This window comes from Pan troglodytes, chromosome 1 (genome assembly GCF_028858775.2).
Source record: "Pan troglodytes isolate AG18354 chromosome 1, NHGRI_mPanTro3-v2.0_pri, whole genome shotgun sequence".
NCBI classification, from domain to species: Eukaryota; Metazoa; Chordata; class Mammalia; order Primates; family Hominidae; genus Pan; species Pan troglodytes.
In genome coordinates this window covers 73888887-73908938 of record NC_072398.2, presented here as the reverse complement: position 1 = coordinate 73908938, position 20052 = coordinate 73888887, and the positions used below count along the sequence as shown (strand labels likewise).

At 44.6% G+C, this 20052-nt stretch overlaps 1 protein-coding gene across 3 annotated transcripts in view; it reads right to left on the bottom strand.

Moving 5' to 3' along the window:
- Positions 1-9463, bottom strand: part of KIAA0040 — a 35560-nt gene extending 26097 nt beyond the window's left edge. Inside the window, exon 1 of one of the 3 annotated variants that reach the window (XM_009438750.5) lies at positions 9229-9463. The gene's annotated coding sequence lies outside the window, so the exon portion shown is untranslated. Of the gene's footprint in view, positions 1-9013; positions 9199-9228 lie in introns of those variants that run through there. The other 2 variants (XM_009438754.4, XM_009438745.5) reach the window with 2 other exon arrangements.
- Between the last annotated feature and the right edge of the window lie 10589 nt (positions 9464-20052).

The following is a 20052-nucleotide window of genomic DNA, read 5'->3' as shown; positions in this document are numbered from 1 at the left end:
CGGACATCTGGGGAGCCAGCCGAACAAGGGTGAAGCAGGACTCAGGGATTCCAGAATGGCACAGCCACAGCCTGAGCAGTGGGTGAAGAGATGGCCGCACTAGCAAGCAGAGATCCCAGCACAGACTAATCCCAGGAATGGGTTTTTCTCACAGCTCTCAATGAGAGGGGCAGGGCTTGCAGCTAGGTGCTTGCAGGCTCCTGGGTAGTAGGTGGTAGGTCCTTGAGGGTGGAATCTGTGCCTGCATATTGTTTTGTTTTTGGAAAATTCTCCAAAGCCTCTAGTGTAGTGTCAGGTACACACAGAAGAGCTTGAGAACTGTGTATGGAAAAAAATGGAAGCAGCCAGAGTCATGTCCGGGCAGCTTCTGCCATGTAAAGCAAAGCCGCCAGGCCTCCTAGGAGTCCTCAAAATTCTCTTTATGCAAAGAGGAGTTGCAGATGACTGACCAAAAGTAAGTGATACACCCTGACAGTGCCTGGGAGAGAGGAGTGAGAATTACCAACTGGAGAGAGTCTAGACCTTCCATGAAGCTACTGCTTCTTGTACCTGCCAGCTGAGATGAATTGGCAAAGATACTGTATAGCCATACGCTAGGAGTCTTTGAAGCAATAACAAACCTTAATTGAAATGAGAAATCAGAGTTTAGGAAAGAGATTTCCCAGTTCATTTCTTCTCTGGGGTCTCACGTCACATTACAGGGTCTCCTCCCTGGGCATTGGCCGACCTCACACAGTGCCACTGGAAGGCCTCCTGCCCCACTCCCTACCCTTCTTCTCCCTCTTCCCTTGTCTTCTTCTCATGTACACAGTGTCTGTTCAGAGACAGAGGACAGCCAAAGCCATTGGAGGCCTTTTCTCATCTCCTTTCCCCATCCCAGGGCACAACTGTTTTGAGAAAGTCTATGAGTTGAAACATAGGACCCAGGCATAGGAGTTCCATGTCAGTGTGACAGGGCTGGGCATTCCTTCTACAGAAGCACACATGTTTATGAACCTATGTTTAATAAGTGGCAACTGTGTGCCAGACACTGTGCACTGGAAATGCAATGATGGAGTAGTGAAGTCAAAGAGTGCCTGGGGAGGGTCAAACATTACCAAGGGCCCCACAGGGTTATCAAGAAAATAAGAGACTTAGATTTCATCTCCTTTGAAAAGTCTACAGCCTAGGGCCAGGATAAGTGCTCTATCTCTGTGTCTCTGTCATGACACCTATCATAGCTTTTATAACACTGTGTTATAACTGCCTCTTGACCTATCTGTCTGCCAAAATGACTGCAATCCCCTGAGAAACAGAATGGCTTCTTATTCATCAGTGGTGGCAGCTGCAGATTTCCTTTGCAGGAGCTGGTGAAGAGCACTTAGCTCCTCGTGGAGACCTCAATTTCTTCTTCTATAAAATAGGGATGTTACAGGTTGAATATCCCTAATCTGAAAATCCAAAACCCAAATGCTCCAAAATCTAAAAGTTTTTGAGTGCTGACAGGACACTGAAATGCACATTGGATTTTAAATTAGGGATGCTGAACTGGTAATTCCAGTATAATAAAAATATTCTAAAATCTGAAAAAAAAATCTGAAATCCAAAACATGTCTAATCCCAAGCATTTTGGATAAGAAATACTCAACCTGTAGTAGTACCTATTTTGTTCAGTTGACATGAGGGTTAGGTAAGGGAAAATAGGTAAAGTGCTTAATGTTATCCCCAGCACAGATAGAGCACCATAAATGTTGCTGTTGTTAGCTGTTGCTTCCTACTCAGTTATACCAAGAAGGGGCTTTAGTTTACCCCCAAATATTTTCTATCTCAAGCATCCAAATAATCCCGAATCTCTAGGGCAACGAGAGGTAGTATTTAATATCTTTTATAAAAGCATAAGATCAAATGCATCAAATAAGAGACCAGACAGGAAAAGGTATGCCACTTAATATGTGTATTATCTTCAAGAAAGGAAAATGACTTTATAAGTATGTTGATAAAAATGAGGGGAAAGGAAAGCAGTTTGGCAACTCCTCAAAAAAGGTAAAGGTAGAATTACCATATGATCCAGCAATTCCATTCCTAGGTTTATGCCCAAAAGAACTGAAAACAGGTATTCAAACAAATCCTTGTTCACAGCACACCATTCACAATAGCCACAAGGTGGAAACAACACAGATGTCGGTCAACGAATAAACAGATAAACTCTTATGGTATATGCACACAATGGAATATGATTCAGCCATGAAAAGGAATGAAGTACCAATACATGCTACAACATACATCAACCCTGAAAACACATTAAGTGGAAAAGGCCAGTAGCAAAAGGTCACATATTGTATAATTCCATTAATATGAAATATCTAGAATAAGCAACTCCATAGAGGTAGGATGCAGATTGGTGGTTGCTGGGGGCCGGGAAGAGGGAACAATAAGAAGAAATTGCTTAATGGTTATGGGGTTTTATTTTGGGGTGATGAAAATGTTTTGAAACTAGATGGAGGGGTGATTGCACAATATTCTGAATGTACTAAATGCCACTAAGCTATTCACTTTAAAATGGTTAATTTTATGTAACATAAATTTCACCTCAATTAAAAAAATGCAAGAGGAAATAACAAAATTTCTTGAAAACTAATAGATGTCACACGGAAAAGAATGGCAGAGTTTCCCTTATTAATTGTTTGAGAAATATAAAATGTTGTCTGTGATCTCTTTACTGTGTATTTATTCATTAATTCCAATGCCAAGTGTTGAATGACCACATGCCCAGTAGTTTAAGTACTTTTCCCCTTACCCTCAGGCCCTACCTTGAAGGAATAATATTTTATAAACCACCAAAATCTTATTCCTGGAAAATGTCAGTCAGGAGCATCCGAACTTCTTCCTCTGTGGCACATGCTCTGTGACTGTGTCTCCTCCCTTGTTCCAGACAGTGTGGAGGACTGCAGTGCCTTTGTCTGGAAATGAGGTGTTCTTTCCATGGCCAGCTTTGGGAAGCTGTGCTATCCACCCACTGAAAATAGTCAAAACCCAGCTCTTTCCTCAAAGAGGTCAATGATGTCCTTATGCAAAACCAAGAAAAGCACAGTCTTTGGAAATCGGCAAGGCACCCAGTAAAGTACTGCTTTCTTCCTGTACTTGTGAAGGCTTTGGTCCAAGTGTCTTGCAGGGCAAGATCTGAGTTTCTAATTTGGAAACTCGGAAAGCTCTGAGCAGGCTGCATCTGGTAGGGTGGTATGCAAGTGTGTTCCCCTTTCCCAGTGGAGGTTTCATTATGGAATGATGTGGGTCACCCATGTAATGAGATGGGAAGCTTTTATCTAGGCCACTGTTATGCTGTGCTGGCAACTGCTACTCAGCAGATTGTGGGCCTTGGGCAGGAGGGAAGTTTCAGGTCAGGAGTGGAAGGTAGGGAGAGAGAAAGGAGGGTGGAAGCCATCAGTCATTTACAAGAAAGGGGTTTCATAGATAAGCTAAGTCTGCAGGACTGGCCTTAAGAGTAACTTATTCTCTTTTGTTATTGACACATCTCCCTAACATAATGTTGAAGAAACTACATATGTTTCTGGTAGGGGTGGGCAGGATTATATGCCTTAAATTCTTAGCACCACCATTCAACAAGCAGTTACTGAGAGCCTAGCATGCACACTGAAAATCTGTGGGAGCCAAGAAAGTTTGGATGGACATTTGTTTACTGTGGGTTCCAAATCACTCGGAAGGTCACTTTGACCCCAGCATTAGTTTCTGGGTGGTTTCAGGCCAGTGTGCATGAGTGGCTGTCTGGAACTTGCAGGCTACAGCCAGGGCTTTGGTACATGATAATCACATGCAGAGGGGCTTTTGAAAGCTGGCACTTTGGCCCATGGGGCTGCAGAGGAATCACAGGTTAGAAACCATGAGCAGATGGATGCACATTTAATATCTTACTTGAGTTGGGGAGGAACAAGAAGCTCTTGACTCAGAGTGCAGCATTCTTTTCTCTTATTTATGGTGGCCACTGTCACATGTCATTTAAGTTAATACACAGCATATCCACTGTACTATTCTGTTCCCATAATACTAAGCTCATGGGTCTTCCCTGTTCCCACGGCCTTTTTCCCTTCCCCTGCCCTTGACCCTCTTTCCCTGCCCCTACACCACCTCTGAACCTGTGGCCCACAGCTCTTTTCCCTGTCAGGACAATGTGAAGACTAAACATACTATCACATGCGACTATCCTTATTGTTATTATTTGTATGTTATTTTCCTCTCTTCTGCCAATTTTCTTTTTATGACTTGCCTGGGAAACTAAAAAAAAAATGCTGATGGGCTTTTCTGAAGACTATCCAGCTTGAAATTAGGGTTGTATTTGAGGAGAATAAAACGTAACTGAAAAACATCCCATCGGGAGAAAGCTATAGTCAAGAGCAAGGGCATGTCTGCAGTGGCTTCTAAATACAATCATCTCTTCAATTTTGACCAAGAACTACAGCAATGGTTAGGTTTTGTTTTATTTCTTAGTGACAAACTCCGTGGAGCGGCTTGCTCACAATCGTGGGAGCAAGTCTCTTCCCAGGGGTGGGGATTGGGTTTGGATGCCGCCATGTCCCTTGGGAGTTGCCTCTGAGAAAGAAATGTTGTGTTTGTGTGAGGTTCGTTTTGGAACTTAGCTGCCCTTTCCTGGTCTCCATTAAATGTCCACTCATGTCCCCAGATGATGCTCTGTTCAGATGGCTCAGACTGATGTGGGGGAAAAGCTAGAAACCTGGCCTGGGCTCTGGCCCTGGGGATTGTCTTTCAAAGAATTTGCACTCGATTTTCCTTTTGCTGTCCAGGGAGGGAAAAAGTCTATCATGCTACTGTCTTTATCTCCCTTACTGTGTCTGTGACGAGTCTCCTGAAAGCCCATTATTCACCTGGAACCCTTCTCGCTGAATGGTAAGTTACATATCGATATTGGATATGTAATTTCAACTAATCCACTGGTCTCTAGCTCATTCTTATCTCTGAGGTGAAACACTCTTCCTGACAAGTTTGAGGAAACACTAAAAGGATTTTAGTTAATTAAGGCACCCAATGTTGTTTCTCTTCTTGAGGGGTCTTTGGGAACTCCTGAGAAAACTTTAAGGATTGAAACTGAGGAAACAGAAGAGACAAGGGTGGTATGGAGGTTGCCTTAAAAGTTGAGAACTACCTGCATCCCTTGAGGGTCTGCCCCTAGTTTGCCCTGGAGGCCACTTGGGGAGGATTGGAACTTCAGGTACAATTTTCATTTCACCTTTCCACAGGCATTTGAATGCCTAGCTGTGTCCTTGTGTGTGAGATACAAAAGGTGATAGAGACCCTGGATAGTATTGGGTATTCCTGGGCAGAGGCAGATGGAACTTGGATTCTGGTCCCTCCATTAACCAGCTCTGTGACTGGGCCCACACTTCCCCTCCCTGAACTGTAGTTTGCTCATCTGTGAAGTGAAGGGGTGGGGCTGGCTCTTCTCGGAAGTGTTTTTCCATTTGAAGTCTCTGAATCTGTGGTTACTTCCTCTTTTTCATCAACAGCTTAGCCTCTATTAGAACTCTGTTTACTTGAAGGTTTTTGACGTTGGCATAACATTCCAACTTCATGGGGTTGGAATAAGTCAGGATTCCCTGGTTGGGACAGGGAAAAATCACAAATATACCCAAGCCATTGACTAATGCTCAGATTCAGGGCCATTGGATTAAATGGGTTAAACCAGCACCTTGGTGAGAATTAGAAAAAAGCATCCCCTCCATGTGGACTCAGCTGCAAGTGGGGTGGGTCTAAGGCCTAGCAGGTGGAATATTGGTGCTTTCAGCTCCAAAGACTCCCAGGAGTCCTTGTGCAGTACACAACCTGCACAAGCAATAGCAGAGCATTGACTTCTTTGGGCTCTGACCATTTTAGCTAAGGAGGACAAAAGAGGCCAGAGTAGATGCATGTGATTGATATGATGGAAGGAGACTTATCATTACTGCCTTAAAATATGTCATACAATAGGAAAGCTGCAAGTCTGGGCTGAAGATGCTGCCCAGAGCTTACACCTACACAGTCCGTCTAATTTTGGTAGTTTCAAGAGGCAAGATTAGAAATAACAATAAAACCCCTTACATTTTTATAGAGTCTTACAATTTATGTAGCACATTAAATGTACTTTCCTTTTCAATTTGATTCTGATTCTAACCATTGCCCTGATGAGTAATAATTATCCCCATTTTAAATATAAGGGAAATTAAGCTGAGAGATTCAAGAACTTGTTCAAGGTCAGCTAATAAGCGGTTAAGCCAGGAACTGAACCCATGTATGTCTAGCTCCAAGCTCAAGGTTTTTTCTTCCATGCAGGTCACACAAGATCCTGAGCCGAGCACTGGCAGCCAGACCTAAATAACTACTCTGTAGGGGTCTGAAATTAGTCAGAGTAGGTCATCCTTCTTGTTTTTATGAAGTCAGGACTCTCCCACACAGGGGTAGGTAACTAAAGACTTGGAGTGTGAGTTCTGGAAAGGTCTTCACAGATCTTACAACTGAACTAAGTATTAATTTTTCACATGGAGGAGTGATAATTAAATGCATCTTTACTATCTATGTGCCATGAACCCAGAATTCTCTCCTTCATTTTAGGAATTATCCTCCAAGGTATCCTGAGAAAGCCTTGAGGGTTTGGAGAAAGTCATCTGGAAGTCAACATATGATATGAAAATATCTATAGGCCACTATTGACAAATACAAGACTCTTCAGCACCAATGTGGTGCTACCACAGGCCTCTTTAGCTGCCTTCCACCTCCACCTACGTTCCAGACCTGTATACCCAACTGCTTATCTCCATCTGGACATTTCCTGGGCATATTCAACTTTAATATGCCTAAAGTGTTCATCACTGCCTTCTCCACAATCTGCTTCCCAAGCCCACTCCTTCTCTAGCTTACATGATTTTTATTAATGGCTCTACAAGGTACCTTCCCCTGCCTATCCCACTCAACACCTTATAATCACTCTCTATTCACTCATTCCTCCTTTACCGCATTCACTTGGTCACCAGGTACTTCTGATTCTACTTCCTAAAATCCATTCCTTTTCCTCAGTTCCCACTGCCATTGTCTTAGCTGAGGTCTTAATTATCTCTGCTTCCCATCTCTCTAAGCCAGCCCCCATCTGGCCAATAATTCTTTTTCCAAACACAAATCTGACCGGATCCTTCCTCTGCTTAAAAACTCAAAAATGGCTTCCTATAGGAAGGAGTTCACCCTTCTCAGTCTAGCAGTGTAATTCCTATTACACGCTATTCCCTACCTGCCATTGACTTTGCATACCCTCTTTCCTTTGTTCAAAACACACTTTCCCTAGGAACTCCTAGTCATTTCCAAGACCCTGCTCATCCATCACTTCTGTGGTGTGGACTTCACAGATAATTCTGGGGAAGGATCTCCTGCCCTCTCCCCTGGATTAGTCAGTGCCCTGTAGCTACTGCTATTATAATGTATATTATCCTGAACTGCAGTTTATTTCTGTATCTGTCTCACTTACCAGACTGAAGCTCCTCAAAAGCAGAAACCATCTCATTATCTTTGGACTCCAAGGCCCTGGTATACTGGCTAGCACACGGTAGGTTTGGCAAATGTTGAATGAATGTATGGAATGGATGCATCTCCCTCTTTGGTGAAATCAATAACTTAGTTTGTTGAGTGTTTATTATTCTCTTGGGTTTAGTCTTTAGGGAAGAGGACAGAAGTCATACTCATTTCACAGGCCAAATATTGACAATGCATGGAGGCCAAAGAACCTTTTGTTTTACAACGCATCTCTTTCCTAAAATTGTATCTGGGATGGGGACAGAGAGGCAGAATTTCAGACAAAAGGAAAGACTTGGTCAGATTTTCCTGTACAGCTGCCTCTCCAGCCCAGCACTGGGTGAAGGGCAGGCACATCAGACTAAGTGGTTGATGCAACGGAACCAGTTTAAAGGCTGGTAAGACCCTTGCAGAAGTCTTTAGATAGAACTTGCAAACCATTTGCAAAAGGGTTAGGAACAGGTTACATCAATGCTATGTTTAAGTCCTGCTCTTTGTAACTCAAGGCTCTCCCATTATCTAACAGAACTTCAGAATGAGGGTTCCTTAAAATCAGCTTCAGGTCCTTATGAGCTGTAGCTGAGCAAATGAAATGCAACTGCTTTAGAAGGGAGGAGCTTCCAAGATGCTCCAGTGGTCTTTTCCTTCCCTTCCTCGTACAACGCAATCGGTGGCACAATCCCGCTAAGTAGCATGGCATGCTGGCTGCCGGTGTTCTGTTAAATTAGGGTGAGTGCTTGTCTGTGCTTCAGTTTCCCTTTCGGTTAGGCAGGACTGGTCTTCCCACTAGCTATCATCTATAGTTTACTTAACTCTATTATCATATGATGAATCCCGTAAAGCTCTTCAGAATGTTAGGGAAACAGGTCCTATTATGTCCCCCACTCTACCTTCATGGGTGGGATGGGGGGTCTGGGGGTGGGACCATTGAGAGTCAAAGAAGTTAGGAAGTAATCTGTGTCACAGCAAGCTCCCTGGAAACTCTCAGAATAGCAAACAGGTTTCCTCTCCGCCCCTGGCTCCACGCCATATTTTCGTTTTGGCTAGTTCCTTAGCTCCAGAGAAAATCTGGCTTCACCTAGAATGGTTTGGAAACACCTAAGCCCGCGATGCTTTCCGGAGGGTCTCAGGCCTTGGCTTTCTCGGTAAAAAACAGAAGTTCCATGTGTCCCCTTCAAAGCGCTCCTACCGGCAGCTGGAGTAAGGTAACTCCACCGCCGACCTCCGAGGAGTTCATGTGGACTCAGCCCAGGCGCAGAGAGGAAGACTCCTGAGAGTCCTCGCGAAGGAGGGAAACACACCAGAACTAAAGTTGTGAAGGCGCAAGAGGCTACTTAGGAATAATTCCTTGTATCTCTGGGGCAGGTCTCATCCTTCTAAAGACAGGAGTGACTGGGCGTCTTCTTCCAAACAGAGGGCGCTTAAAAATGTATTTTTAAAAAACATAACAGAAAGTCCTGAAACTCACCTTTCGGTCCGCGGAAGGGCTTCCTGCAGGCCCAGGGAATCTCCTGGTTGCTGCCCCGTCTGACAGCGCCCCGGGCCCTGGAGGGAGGTGTGGGTTCCTTTTTGGTTGCCTCTGCACTCCCACCCCGAGCCAGGTCTGGCGTGTAGGGCCCCGGCGCCGGCCGAGGTCGTGGGAGCCGCCCGCCCCGCCCCGCCCCGCTCCACCCCCGCGCGTACCTGCCGCTGCCGCCGAGGACAGCGCCCTCTGTGTTCCCTGCCTTCCTGCGGGCCGACGCCTGGCATAGTTGAGGTTTCGCTCCAACTCTGTCCTGCCCCTGATGTCAGAGGCACAACTTCCTCAATCTGGCTCGCCGTTCCGCCCGCTCCAGGGGCTCGGCCCAGGCTTTCCACCCTGGGCTAGCCCACCTCGGGTGCCTCTGGCCTTGGGCGCACACGCCCCAGACGCGCCCTCCCTCCCCGTCTTCCCGCCGGTGGCTCCCCACTCCCCGCCCCCCGCCATTACGTGTCCTTGCCCCCTCAGTCCCGGAACACGCCTCCTTCAGGACACAGCGGCTGCGGGGCCAGCCCCGGTGTCTCTCACAGACGCACCAGTGTTCCAGGAATGGGACACAGAACTCCGGGCAAACCCGGCTTCAGGGAAAACAGCTGCCTAAATAGAGCGGCCTTCCTGGAAGGGGTGGGAGGCGTTGGAGAGGGATACCGTGCGGCAGGTTGGGTGAAGGCTCCGATGTCTTATCGGGACAAATGAGCATGACAGTCCCCTCTAGCCAACGCCGGTTGCTCCAAGGGGTGCAGGTGACATCTCAGAAGAGTCTTTGTCTCTGCTGCCTGGAGGCGCTAAGGAAAACTGCGCCCCAGGAGCTGTCTGTCACAAGCAATGATGGAGGGGAAAGCTGACTTGAAAAAGTTCTCAGGGGTTCTTCCCTCTCATCCTCAGCTGCTCTCCATCTACTTTCTATTCAGATCTCTTGGCTCTAGTTCCGAGCACATGGGATGCTAGGAAATGAAAAGACCTGCGCCCCATTGAATAGGGGACTCCAGACACAAAGCTCTGATGATTCAGAGCTTGTTCAGTGCCTCCAGGGATACTGTGGGTGGGAAAAGAGGGGGATGCCAGGACCTAGCTGTGGATCATCTCAGGGGCCTCCTCAGTGTCATCCTGGGAGGTTCTCCCTGACAAGGGCCTGAAATGCTGTTCCCTCGACTGTATTTGCCAGGTACACAGGTACCAGGTGCCAGGTGCTGAACCAGGACTTGCCCTCCATCGACTGTGCCTGAGTATGGGTGTCCTTTGGCTTCTGCAAGTGGGCATTAAAATGACTGCTGCAACCAACTGTCACAACTGAGATTCAAGAGATTCCTTTCTGTTTATTCAGGAGAAACCACGTGGCTCTGAGTTGAAAGGCCAAAGAGAAAACCCACCATCCAGCCTGAAACGCCAAAAATGGCTAGAAAAAGAGGAAAATAAGTTATTTTTTTATTTTTATTTTTATTTTACAGAGGAAGACTAGATTCGCAAGCCGGGAGAAGCTCAAATCTGTAATGACACTTTGAGCCTGCAGTTGTCTACCTATGTACAATGTACCTATGTACCTATGTAGGTTCCTCTAAAACTCCTGGAGCCTAAGGCCAGAGTATAGAGTCTAACAGGGCCATGAGGAAGACAGGCCTGGCATGGATGACAGTAAGGCCTTGAATGCTGGCCTGAAAATTTGGGAATGGGGATCTCCTGCCTGGAGGTTTACACACAGTGTATCATTCAACCTTTCACAACACATTTATGAGAGGTAGTATTATCCTCATTGTACAGGTGAGGAAATTGTGGTTGAGAGGAAGCTAAGGAAGTTCCTCAAGGTCACATAGCTAATAAATGGTAGAGCCAGGTTTGAATCCAAGTGTTTCCAACCGCCGCTCCCCCTGACCCAGTGCATCCTTTTACCACCATATCGTCTAGTAGAGGAGGAACTTGCCTTCTGTGAAGGAATTCCACACTTGAGCAGGGATCATGTACAGGTCTTGAATGACGCCTATTGCGGGGAGGCCATAGAAAATACTTTCCTGAAAGTCTGGAGCAACATTACAGATTGGTTCTGGCCAGGGTGATGGGTATGTAGGGTTGCTTTTAAGAGAAAAGAGGAAGAAACTAAATGAGAAAAACAGGGGCAATCGAATTGAGCTCAGGGATTCATGGACATGGTTGTCTGATTGTAGAAAGGAAACCAGGGCCATCCATAAGATGGTATCTCTAGCTATCTCAATTCATAAGGAGAAAAGTCTAATGCTGAAAACCAGAAAATTCTGTGGCAGAGAAATCAGGGACTTATAGGTGGGCTGGATGGTGGATTTACTCACGCTAGACTGCCAAGGCTGCAAAGTCTGTTGCTGTATTGACACTACTTGAAGATGCAATTATGCAGAAGAAAAGAAGTGGGCATCTGGCAAGGATGTTTTCACCCTGGATGAATGATGTGTTCCTTATGAAAAAGCAGGTTGGAACACCCACCTACTATTTTATTCCTTGGCAGTAAAATCCCAACTCCTATGAACTCATGAACAGCCCCAGGCAGCAACAGGGCTATTACGTTTTGCTTAATCCTTATTATTTTTCTTGTTTTCAGTAAGGATATTTGAAGTTGGTCAAGAGCTTAGTGGGCACTAAATGGAGTAGAACAAAATATTAACTTTTTTTTTTTTTTTAAAAAGAAGCCAAAATAAAGCAGATTCGTGCACTGAGACTGGAAATTGGAACCCCTTTTTGACCACTCCTCACTAGCTTTAGCACCTGCTGATCTCTGGTTTCACGTCAGTATGTTGCAGAAAACAGGGGTTGCCTCCCTCTCAGATACTGTAAAAATCAGTGGAGTGCTAAGTATTGAACTTAGTCTGCTTTGAAGCTAAGACTGACTACACTTGGATTTCTTTCTTGGCAATGCCCTATTTCAGACAGGTTAACTTGCAGTATTGGCCAGTACTGATCCACCTGTGCTGCCTGGAGACAGTTTCCCATGAGTTTGCAAACTCAGAGTCTAGAAGCTGTGTCTTTTATAATGTGGTTGCACCCAGGACAATGCTGCACAAAATTGGACACATTTTTCAGGTGTGGGAAATTTTAAATTGAGAACATTATTTTACTCTTACCAATAACGGTGGTGTATTCTTGCCTGCAACACTGTGAGAGGGTCTAGAAGGTTAAAACGGGGATAGGGAAAGTCCCCAAATAGCAACATGGATGTTCTGAGGAACTGAGTAGAAGTCACAGGGCTGCTGACAAGGAGAAGGCTGTTAGGAGGAAATGATCAGACTATAAATGGTGTGGATATGATGAGCACAGACTTGTTCATCAGATCCTGAAATATAGCAGTGCTTTGGAACCACGAGTGGGGCAAGTTCAGGACAAGTCAGCGGAAATACTACTTCATGCAGCAGGTAATAAATTTATGGAATGAATTATCTCCCAGAGGTGGTACAAACTGGCAACATAAATGGATTCCAGAAGAGTGAATGGCAGAGGCATAAAGAGAGCTGCAGGAAGCAGAGATATACTCCATGTGGTGGGGAGTTCAGGGTGGCCCAATGAGGCCTTACACAGTGTGTACCTGGGGGTCTTTGTGGTCAAAAGAGTCCTGGCCTCCATGGGGCTTGGATTGGAGCTGACTGGCAGCACCAACACTACCTCCCTAATTCTTCAGCCTCTGTGGCCTTTGCTTTATGAAGGCAGCAACACCATGTTCTTTTTACCTGAGACTTACAGCCCATTTAAAATGCATTGCTTCTTTATTTTGACTTTCGACTTCTGAACAGATTTGAGTGTCTGCTTCCATACTGGTTACCATATTTAGCCCTTGCAATTAGATTTCTGTTCAGGTCTTCCTCCTAAATTATCTAATTCTGACATAAGTTACTCTAATTATGAAAGCTTTTTAAAAAAACAAAAAACAAAAAACAGGAGTTAACAATATACTTTCCTTGGGAGCTTTTTTTTTAATGCGGCATCCAAAATGTCTTCATTGCTACATCCAGGATGCCTGGCAAAATGTTGCTTTTACAGCTATAGCTCCAAATCTTGGCCCTGGAGGAGGTTTAGGAAGCTCTTGGATGTCTCCTGTAATAATCTACCTGTCTCCCACCACACACATGCCCCTCTGCTCCATGCACTTTGTGCCTTTTTTTTTTTTTTTAGATGGAGTCTTGCTCTGTCGCCCAGGCTGGAGTGCAGTGGTGCGATCTCGGCTCACTGCAAGCTCCGCCTCCCGGGTTCATGCCATTCTTCTGCCTCAGCCTCCTGAACAGCTGGGACTACAGGTGCCCGCCACCACACCTAGCTAATTTTTTTGTATATTTAATAGAGACTGGATTTCAGCGTACTAGCCAGGATGGTCTCGATCTCCTGACCTCGTGATCCGCCCGCCTCGGCCTCCCAAAGTGCTGGGATTACAGGCTTGAGCCACCGCGCCCCGCCCACTTTGTGCTTTCTTGAGTACTCCTGTAAGTTCTAGAGATAGTACATCATGCCCCACCTCTTCCAGTATGGAGGTCAAGGTGGGCTGGTGGCTTAGAAAGCCCTTTGTTTATACTTCTGGGGCACAAAAGGGCTCAGTTTCCATTTTCTGTTTCTGGCTCACAGCCCCCCACCCTGAGTTGTGTCTTGAAAGCTATTTTTACAGCACTATCACTGGCAGTCATAAACCGGCCAGGGCTATTCTTCAGACCCTTTGCTGGGATTCAGCATTGGCTTTGTTCAGATGTAAAAAACAGGCCTCTGAATTCCATTTTGTGGCAGGGGTCTCGGTGTGGGGAGAGAGCCCCACAGAGTTCTCATTTTGCCTCTCTTTGTGGTTTCCCTTGTCATCTGTTCTTCCCTTGGGGATGGGTTTACATATCAATTTATTGAGTGAGCCCATCGTGTGGGTTTCATGAAGTAGCATTTACATGGTCTGGGTAGAACACTTCTTGTCACTTTGTCAGAGAGATTCCTGGGAAACCCCAGCTTGCCCTGCCCAGTGCATTGATTCTGGCAGAAGTTTCTGTCAAGGCTGAAATTGTTCATTCCTCTTGCCCTGAGGGCCCACAAAGTAATATGGCTTTGAAATTTACTTCCTTAACTAGTTCAGTGACTCAGAACATCAATGTTGCCACAAACAAACTTCCTCTCCCAAGGCTGGCTCATTCATAACAGGTAAAAGGAAGGGCTGACAAAAACATCACAGAACAATGGGATAGCCTTCATTTATCAAGTTGCAAAAGTACACTCACTCACTGTGTTTTAATTGCTATTGACTTTCTCTGTGCCAGGCACTGTGCTAAACTGCTTATACATATTTAAATTTCTAACAACACTGTGAGGTACTGTTATAATACCAATCTAATAGGTGTGGAAACTAAGATTTGGAAAATTTAAAAATTTGTTAAAGATCAGTAAGTGGCAGACAGAGATTTCAATAAATAGTAGTGAGAAATACTTTTATTCAGCACAGATATGTTCCCAGCGTCATGCAAAATATTAGATTTGCAAAAATGAATGAGACTCTGGTCTAGTGAAACTAAAGTTTCAACCCAGAATTTTCTGAATTCAGAGCCCGATTGCTACTCACCTTAATCAGCTGGACAGGTGTGGGATGTCCGTGGGGCAGAATTAAATTACCGATTCTGGGATGATAACAATAATAATGACATATTATTATGATGACAATAATAAAACCTGGAGCTTTGTAAGTTTTCAGTGATATTTCATGTAGATTATTTACTTTGATCCAACCTTTGTTAAGGGAGCAAGGTCAATGAGGAGCTGGGGCCTGAAGAGGCTGCTGCCCATGGTAGTTGCATGACTGGACTAAAACCAGGGGGTCTGGCTTGTAGTCCAAATATCTCTACTTGCAGAATGCAAGAATGTATCTGGAGAGACACATTCCAGGAATATCTCTTGGTAGCATACTGAAGTGGTCATCAGGAAGTAACTGGAATCAAAGCCCAGACTGATGAACTCATGCAGAATATGGATATCAGCCTTGGAGGGAATTCTTGCACTTGGGAAAGCTATAAAATGGCTATAAAAGTGCTTCAAATTTCTGCACTGAAGTATCTCTAAAAGATAGGAAATTGTTGCTTTAGGAAGACATTATTTAATATCTTGTGGCTTCACATACACTTGACACACATTTTCATACACCTTTGCGGATGTATGCACCACAGTTTGAGAAGCATAGTATCAGATGACCTATGAAACTGCATTAGAACTGTGCCCTAACCAACTGAACTAATAAATACAGCAATAGAATTTCGTCCATCCATCCATCCATCCATCCATCCATCCATCCATCCACTGAAAAATTTTTATGAAGAACCTGCCATAACCTCGGCACTGTGCTGGGTAGGCGCTATGATATGATATGATAGCATATAGAAGCTCCCGAGGAATTTACACTCTAATGCGGAACTGACCATTGAAATGATTAGCAGTAGTAGAAACTACTTATAATGAAGTGCTAAATTTTGTAATTTGGATTTGAGGGCAGTGAGGGCTGGAGCACTCATGGAAACCTTCCTGATGGAGGTGGGTTGACCAGAATGTGGGAGGTGCAGAAGAATTTGAAGATAGGGAAAGACAGAATGGTTTCTAGTTGTCCACAGTCTGAACAAAGGTGTGGAGAAGGGATAAACATGGTAGGACTTTGTTGGTAAGTAATGTTAATTATTTGATGATTCTCTCTCTCTCTCTCTCTATCTCTCTCCCCTCCACCCACCTCTTTCTTGTCAATGCAGAAAACTAGGGAAAGACTCAAAACAATGGAGAAAAACAAAATATCCATAATTCTGGTAACCAAAATGTAACATTTTGGTATGGGCTATTTTTGTCTTTTAGAAATAGAGTTTGTATGTAGGTAATTGTGGCCACTGCATATTTTGAATAGTGGGCTGACCAATCTCAAAGACAGTTAATCTGGTGGACTTTTGCAGGATTTATTAGAGTGGGGAGAGACTGGGAGACTGAAGTCAGAAACTCCAACCTAGTAAAAGGCCACCATATACTCTAGCTCCTGCCTTTAAAACTAACTAGCTAACTCACTAGTTGCCTTGATCAATGATGAGTTTCTCCATCACTGAAGGAATTCACACAGAGACTGGATGACCACTTGGAGGGGTGCTGTGGAGGGGACTGCCATACCTGGAGAGAGGATTTAGTAGTCCATATGACCTCTTTCAATCCCAAGATTCCAGGGCTTACATTGTTAGCTGTGGAAATTTCACATTCAAATAAATTATGAGTTCTCTCCTATTTCTTATGTTTTGACAGCAATTGCTTTGCTTAGTACATATTATTGGGTAACATAGTAAATGTTATTGGGCACTAGAAATCAACTAACTTTGAGGGGCTTGGGTTAAGCTCATATGGATTTTAGCACTGCTGTGTTATTATTTGGGAGCTGCCTTTACATGGGAAACATTTAAGGAGAAACTCTTACCTCTACCCAATCTCTACCTGCCTGGGTCCCAGCTCAGTCACCACCTCCTTGACTCCCCAAGACGAAGGTAGAAGCCTCTCCTTTGTATTCTCACAGGACTCCATGCTGACCCAGCATGAAGCCTGCCCCGCAGTAATGAAATTACCTGTTTCTCTGTCTCCCACACTGCACTGTGAGCTCTTGTGAGCAGGAAGTGTCTGGCAAATGGTAAGTTGTTGGTCAACATTTGTTAGTGAATGAAGACCCTCGGCCACAAGGCCAGATCTGGGAGCTTTGGAAGCTTTCTCTGAGCAGGGATGAGCATGATGCTCTTCCTTGTGCACTTACCTCCTTGTGAGTGCCCAAAGCATTGGGTTCTTTCCTTCCTCAGTATGGCTCTGGGGTCTGCAGTTCTGTGTCCTCATGAAAGACAGAAAGTATAATTGGAATTATGCATGAAAAAAAATCATGAAAGGGAAAGTACATAATAAAAGGTGACATGGGCTCAGAGTATGGCAAGGGCAAGGCTAAGAGGCCCTTCTGAAACCAGATCAGGTGCACACTTTTCCTAAAGCCACTGTGCCAGTTCTAGGAAAGAATCTCTCTGCTACTCCTTTGCCTTGGAACTCCCTTCTCGAAACATCCAATCCTGTTCCAGACAAACAGAAAGAACACACTGCAGCTGCTATTATTCCCCACTTCCAGCATTACAGTGTTCTTTCTTGGGCTCCTGATTTTGCCAGCTGTTGACAAGGGCTGGGCAGGGAAAAATTGCTGCAGGCTCATCAGGAATTCTGGACACAGAATGTAAGTCTGAAAGATGCTGGATCTGAGTTCCTGTGAGAATCACACAGGTTCCAACTACAGCCTAAGTGAAGAGGGGAAAAAATCTACAAGCTTATTTTCCGCCACTCCAACAGAGTCATTAGGCAACACAGTTTTCAGTGGTTCTAAAAACCATGTGGGCAAAAGGTTATTTATTTCTATATATGGCCAGAAAATAGCCCAATCACAGGGCTGGCTTCCTGGTTGACGCTGTCCAGTTTTTCCAGACCTGCAGACTCCAGAGACTTCCAGGCTGGACATTGGTTTCTGTGGCCTGCATGTAATTAGTTTGGCAATGGAAAATGTGGCTCCCAGTGTGACTGCCCCTACTTTTCCTCATCCCCCAACCCCTCAACCCTTGCCTCCCTTAGAATGCTGCAGCTAAAGAGCAAAGAATGAAGCTCTCCCAGCTGCGCGCTCTGCTAAAAATAGAAAGTTTATTTATTTTATGTTCATGAAGCCCTTTTCCTGCTGTTGCTGTTGTTATGAGTGTAACTCCCAGGCAGGAAGGGGATTGACTGCACTGGTCTCCGGCCAAGTGAGTTCTATCCTATGTTGAGGGATCTAATTGAGCCATTAGGGGTCAGGGGATTTGGTGAACTGTTTTCTTTTTTGAGCCTGTCCTTTCCTAGCTGATACCTGCTGTCCAGAAAGCCGGGTGTGTGTTTCTTGGTTTTTAGAGGATCTGCTTGGATATACTTCCCTTTCAGATGTGACCTTCCCTTTACTTATGATGTATTCACAGGGGAGGCATAGCCAGAGGAAGCAGCACTGAGCTAACAGGCAAGAAGCCTCAGTTTTTCGTCCAGTTTTGTTACCTGGCTTTGTGACCTTGAGCAAGTCACAACTTCTTCGAACCTCAGTTTCCTCATCTATAAAATAGAGATAACAACATATGCCTAGAACACAAGTGTGATAATGGATATGAAACAACTTTGAGATGTTCAAGATATCAGTAGATGGATTATTGTCTAGTTTTACTAAACCCGAGTTTCTCAAGTGTGTCCAAAAGATAGATATTTCCTTTGCCCCAGAGAGCTCTTCACTCCCTCTCTCCCAAAAGGAGGAGTAGAAGGGGGAGAAGAAAATAGTACCCGGGGGAGCATATTTTGATATTTCCTATGAAATATGCTAGAAACAAACTCATGTTGAAACACCTGAGAGGTGGTCGGGCACAGTGGCTCATGCCTATAATCCCAGCACTTTGGGAGGCTAAGGCAGGTGGATCATTTGAGGTCAGGAATTTGAGACCAGCCAGGCAACATGGCAAAACCCCATCTCTACTAAAAATACAAAAATTGGCTGGGTGTGGTGGTGCACACCTGTAATCCCAGCTACTCAAGAGGCTGAGGCAGGAGAATTGCTTGAGCCCAGGAGAAGGAGGTTATAGTGAGCCAAGTTCGGGCCACTGCACTCCAGCCTGAGCAACAGAGCGAGACTCTGTATCTAAAAAAGAAAAAAAACCCAAAAAAACAAAAAAAGCAAGCCCCCCCCCCAGAAAAGAGAAATACCTGAGAGGTGATCAAGGCTTTAATAAATGATCCTGGATGACAGCAGGGGAAATATTCAACATTCTGTTAGCTTGCTGTGGGCTTTGGAGTAACAGTTATATTGCTGTGTGTCTTATTTCCCACCTCATTGTGTACTGCCATTATTAATAGTTGATTTTCCCAGCCAGAAGGGACCTCCATTTGCTCAGCCTTCTAGATCACTTGGTTCATACCACACATGTAGTGCCTATGACATGTTTTCCAGACATCATCTTGGAGTGCCATCATTGACACTTACTTTCCCCTCTAAGATCCTAACAGCTGAGGTCAGGGCTGTGTTGGCTATGTCTTTAAGTCACCTGGAGCCCCCTATCACTATTGTGTTTGCATGGAGAATCAGGCCATATCTAGGCTGGTCCTGGTGCCAGGTGCCCTGTATCCGACAGGGTTCTTGATTGTAGGTCACAAAATAACAGCTTTGGATGATATAAATGGAAAAGAAATTTATTTGAATCAGGGCTCTTGCTTTTCTTGCTTAAAATGTAGGGTCTCTGTGACTTGGATGGATCCCTTTTTTTGTTTCAATAGTCTTTCACTGTATTTAACATTTCCTTAAGTTATGAATGTATACAACAAACCAGGTACCTGTGACTTTGTCATCTTTGTAAATCACAGATATTTTCAAGTCATATTTCACTTGTTGCAGACATTCCCAATATTGTTTATGCTCATTACTACTTTTCAGTAACAGAAGTTGTTAAATCTGCCATTAGATTTCATTAACACAAAAAGCACACACGATGCTATAACATATTTGTTTTTTTAAATTTTAAACTATATTTTAATATAATTGGTTTCCTATGTATTTCATTTTGTGCATTTCATTTAAAAACATTCCTCCTAAGCTTTATAGGTTTCACCAGACTACCAAGGGCTCATGAGCATAAGAGGTTAAGAACTCCCTGACCTAAAGCATATTAGCTAGCTCATAGCAGGATTGGTTACATAATTTTCAAGATCCAAGCAAAATGGAAAGGTGAGGCCTCTTGTTAAAAGAACTGTAAGAATTGCAAGATGGCAAAAGCAGAGCATTAAACCAAGCACAGGGCCGTGCTGAACCTGGGGTCCTGTGTGATGGCACAGGTTGCATAGCTATGAAGCTGGCCCTGGCTCACAGAATTTCCAGAAAGGTCCAGGGGCCAGGCTCAGGGGCTGCGAAGCCAGGAACAATATGCAAATTGTGCTGGAGAACTGGCCTGGTGAAAATCCAGTGCTGCTCCTGCTGG